Source organism: Arachis hypogaea, chromosome 13 (genome assembly GCF_003086295.3).
Source record: "Arachis hypogaea cultivar Tifrunner chromosome 13, arahy.Tifrunner.gnm2.J5K5, whole genome shotgun sequence".
In the NCBI taxonomy this organism is placed as follows: Eukaryota; Viridiplantae; Streptophyta; class Magnoliopsida; order Fabales; family Fabaceae; genus Arachis; species Arachis hypogaea.
Genome location: NC_092048.1, coordinates 118,773,685 through 118,778,748, shown reverse-complemented (window position 1 = coordinate 118,778,748; position 5,064 = coordinate 118,773,685). Strand labels below are relative to the sequence as shown.

Genomic DNA, 5,064 nt, shown 5'->3' with positions numbered 1-5,064 from the left:
TTGTCTGTGGTATTCCGAGTAGGATCTGGAAAGGGATGGCTGTGACGAGCTTCAAACTCGCGAGTGCTGGGCGTAGTGATAGACGCAAAAGGATAGTAAATCCTATTCCAGCATGATCGAGAACCGACAGATGATTAGCCATACAGTGACAGCGCATTGGACCATTTTCACAGAGAGGATGGGATGTAGCCATTGACAACGGTGATGCCCTACATACAGCTTGCCATGGAAAGGAGTAGGAATGGTTGGATGAAGACAGCAGGAAAGCAGAGGTTCAGAGGAACGAAAGCATCTCTATACGCTTGTCTGAAATTCTCACCAATGAATTACATAAGTATCTCTATCTTTATGCTTTATTTATCTTTTAATTATCAAATATCCATAATCAATTAAATCCGCCTGACTGAGATTTACAAAGTGACCATAGCTTGCTTCAAGAACAATCTCCGTGGGATCGACCCTTACTCACGTAAGGTTTATTACTTGGACGACCCAGTGCACTTGCTGGTTAGTTGTGCGAAGTTGTGACAAAGAATCAAGATTATGAACGTGCGTATAAAGTTTTCAGCGCCGTTACCAAGGAATGGAACCGTCACGATTTCTGCGCACCAAGTTTTTGGCGCCATTGCCGGGGATTGTTCGAGTTTGGACAACTGACGGTTCATCTTGTTGCTCAGATTAGGTAATTTTGTTTTAATTTTAAGCTTTTTATTTCTTATTTTCGAAAAATACAAAAAAAAAAGATTTTTCTTTTTTCGTTTTTCCCAATTAATTTTCGAAAAATACAAAAAAATTTACAAAATCATAAAATCAAAAATAATTTTTGTGTTTCTTGTTTGAGTCTAGAGTCAAGTTTCAAGTTTGGGGCCAATTGCATCTTTTTAATTTTCAAAAAAATTATTTTCGAAAATCTCATGCATTGCATTCTTCATGATCTTCAAGTTGTTCTTGGCCAGTCTTCTTGTTTGATCTTCATATTTTCTTGTTTTGTGTCTTTTCTAGTTTTTCATATGCATTCTCAATTTGTTAGTGTCTAAAGTTTGAAAATTTCTAAGTTTGTTGTCTTGCATGTTTTCCTTTTCTTAAAAATTTTCAAAAATAAGTCTTGATGTTCATCTTGATCTTCAAAGTGTTCTTGGTGTTCATCTTGACATTCATAGTGTTCTTCCATGCATCATCTGTTTTGATCCAAAATTTTCATGCATTGAGTCTTTGGAGTTGTTTTTCTCTTTCTTCATTGAAAATTCAAAAACCAAAAAATATCTTTCTCTTATTTCACTCATAATTTTCGAAAATTTGATTTGATTCAGTCAAAAAATTTTTAAAATTTAGTTATTTCTTATGAGTCAAATCAAATTTTCAAATTAAAAACCTTATCTTTTTCAAAAATCACATCTTTTTCATTTTTCTTTCATAATTTTCGAAAATTTCAAATTGATTTTCAAAATTCTTTTTCTTATTTCTATTTCATATTTTCGAAATTAATGCTAACAATTAATGTGATTGATTCAAAAATTTTAAGTTTGTTACTTGCCTAGTAAGAAATGTTCAATCTTTAAACTCTAGAATCATATCTTTTTAGTTTCTTGTTAGTCAAGTAATCAACTTTAATTTTAAAATCAAATCTTTTTCAAATTAAGTTTCAATCACATCTTTTTTCAAAATCAATTTCAAAATCTTTTCTAACTTCTTTTCTAACTTCTTATCTTTTCAAATTTGATTTTCAAATCTTTTTCAATTAACCACTTGACTTTTTATTTGATTTTAAAAGTTTACTATTTCAATCATATCTTTTTCAAAAATAATTTTCAAATCTTTTTCAATCAATCCTATCTTTTTGTTTCAATCATATCTTTTTCAAAACTACCTAACTAACTATCTCCTTCTAATTTTCGAAAATCACCTTCCCCTTTTTCAAAATTCCTTTTTGAATTAACTAATTGTTTTAAACTTTAATTTAATTTCATTTCATTTTTCCTTTTTTTTTATTTTCAAATTTCAATTTTAATTTTAAATTAAAACCAAAACTATTTTTTTATTATTTTTGAATTCTTCTCTTTCATCTCCTTCTATTTATTTATTCATCTATTAACACTTCTCTTCCACCCAAAATTCAAACACCATCTTCCTCTCTTTGTTCGAGTTTTTCTTTTCTCCTTCTTACATTCTTCTTTTCTTATATTCACATAAAGGAATCTCTATACTGTGACATAGAGGATTCCATATTTTCTTTTGTGTTCTCTTCTTTTTCATATGAGCAGGAACAAGGATAAGAACATTCTTGTTGAAGCTGATCCTGAACCTGAAAGGACTCTGAAGAGGAAGCTAAGGGAAGCTAAAGCACAACTCTCTGGAGAAAATCTGACAGAAATTTTTGAAAAAGAAGACAACATGGCCGAAAATAATAATAATGCAAGGAAGATGCTTGGTGACTTTACTGCACCAAATTCCAATTTACATGGAAGAAGCATCTCAATCCCTGCCATTGGAGCAAACAATTTTGAGCTGAAACCTCAATTAGTTTCTCTGATGCAACAGAATTGCAAGTTTCATGGACTTCCATCAGAAGATCCTTTTCAGTTCTTAACTGAATTCTTGCAGATCTGTGATACTGTAAAGACCGATGGGGTTGATCCTGAGGTCTACAGGCTTATGCTTTTTCCATTTGCTGTAAGAGACAGAGCTAGAGTATGGTTAGACTCTCAACCTAAGGATAGCCTGAACTCTTGGGATAAGCTGGTCACGGCTTTCTTAGCCAAGTTCTTTCCTCCTCAAAAGCTTAGTAAGCTTAGAGTGGATGTTCAAACTTTCAGACAGAAAGAAGGAGAATCCCTCTATGAAGCTTGGGAGAGATATAAGCAACTGACCAAAAAGTGTCCTTCTGACAGGCTTTCAGAATGGACCATCCTGGATATATTCTATGATGGTCTATCTGAATTATCAAAGATGTCATTGGACCATTCTGCAGGTGGATCTATTCACCTAAAAAAAACGCCTGCAGAAGCTCAAGAACTCATTGACATGGTTGCAAATAACCAGTTCATGTACACTTCTAAAAGGAATCCTGTGAATAATGGGACGCCTATGAGGAAAGGAGTTCTTGAAATTGATACTCTGAATGCCATATTGGCTCAGAATAAAATATTGACTCAGCAAATCAATATGATCTCTTAGAGTCTGAATGGATTGAAGGAATCATCCAACAGTACTATAGAGGCATCTTCTGAAGAAGAAGCTTATGATCCTGAGAACCCTGCAATAGCAGAGGTGAATTACATGGGGGAACCCTATGGACACACCTATAATCCCTCATGGAGAAATCACCCAAATTTCTCATGGAAGGATCAACAAAAGCCTTAACAAGGCTTTAACAATGGTGGATGAAACAGGTTCAGCAATAGCAAGCCTTTTCCATCATCCACTCAGCAACAGACAGAGAATTCTGAGCAGAATCCATCTAGCTTAGCAAATATAGTCTCTGATCTATCTAAGGCCACTTTAAGTTTCATGAATGAAACAAGGTCCTCCATTAGAAATTTGGAGGCATAAGTGGGCCAACTAAGTAAAAGAGTCACTAAAACTCCTCCTAGTACTCTCCCAAGCAATACAGAAGAAAATCCAAAAAGAGAGTGCAAGGCCATTGATTTAACCATCATGGCTGAACCTACAAGGGAAGGAGAGGACGTGAATCCCAGTGAGGAAGACCTCCTGGGACATCCAGTGATCAATAAGGAGTTTCCCTCTGAGGAACCAAAGGAATCTGAGGCTCATCTAGAGACCATAGAGATTCCATTGAACCTCCTTATGCCATTCATGAGCTCTGATGAGTATTCTTCTTCTGAAGAGAATGAAGATGTCACTGAAGAGCAAGTTGCCAAGTACCTTGGTGCAATCATGAAGCTGAATGCCAAGTTATTTGGTAATGAGACTTGGGAAGATGAACCTCCCTTGCTCATTAATGAACTGAGTGATCTGGATCAACTGACACTACCTCAGAAGAAACAGGATCCTGGAAAGTTCTTAATACCTTGTACCATAGGCACCATGACCTTTGAGAAGGCTCTATGTGACCTTGGATCAGGGATAAACCTCATGCCACTCTCTGTAATGGAGAAACTAGGAATCTTTGAGGTGCAAGCTGCTAGAATCTCATTAGAGATGGCAGACAACTCAAGAAAATAGGCTTATGGACAAGTAGAGGACGTGCTAGTAAAGGTTGAAGGCCTTTACATCCCTGCTAATTTCATAATCCTGGACACTGGGAAGGATGAGGATGAATCCATCATCCTTGGAAGACCCTTCCTAGCCACAGTAAGAGCTGTGATTGATGTGGACAGAGGAGAACTGATCCTTCAACTGAATGAGGACAATCTTGTGTTTAAAACTCAAGGATCTCCTTCTGTAACCATGGAGAGGAAGCATGAAAAGCTTCTCTCACTGCAGAGTCAACCAAAGCCCCCACTGTCAAACTCTAAGTTTGGTGTTAGGAGGCCACAACCAAACACTAAGTTTGGTGTTGAACCCCCACACTCAAACTCTAAGTTTGGTGTTGGGAGGTTCCAACCTTGCTCTGATTATCTGTGAGGCTCCATGAGAGCTCACTGTCAAGCTATTGACATTAAAGAAGCGCTTGTTGGGAGGCAACCCAATGTTATTTAATCATATCTATTTTATTTTCTTTTTGTTATTTTCGTGTTTTATTAGGTTGATGATCATGTGGAGTCACAAAAACTACTGAAAAATCAAAAACAGAATGAAAAACAGCATTAAAAATAGCACACCCTGGAGGAAGAGCTTACTGGCGTTTAACGCCAGAACAGAGCATGAAACTAGCGTTAAACGCCAGAAACAAGCAGCAGTCTGGCGTTTAAACGCCAGGATTGCACCCAGAGGAAAGCTGGCGTTAAACGCCAGAAACAAGCATAGAGCTGGCGTTTAACGCCAGAAACAAGCATCTACCTGGCGTTAAACGCCATAAACAAGCAATATTTGGGCGTTTAATGCCAGAAACAGGCAGCAGCCTAGTGTTAAATGCCAGGATTGCATGTATAGGGCGTTTTACAC

General features: G+C 36.5%; 1 non-coding gene across 1 annotated transcript; it reads right to left on the bottom strand.

Annotated features, from left to right (window-relative positions):
* Positions 1-2,784: 2,784 nt before the first annotated feature.
* LOC112738887 (small nucleolar RNA R71) lies at positions 2,785-2,891 on the bottom strand. Its single transcript, XR_003169838.1, has one exon. It is a non-coding gene; the product is annotated as a small nucleolar RNA R71 (small nucleolar RNA).
* Positions 2,892-5,064: the final 2,173 nt, after the last annotated feature.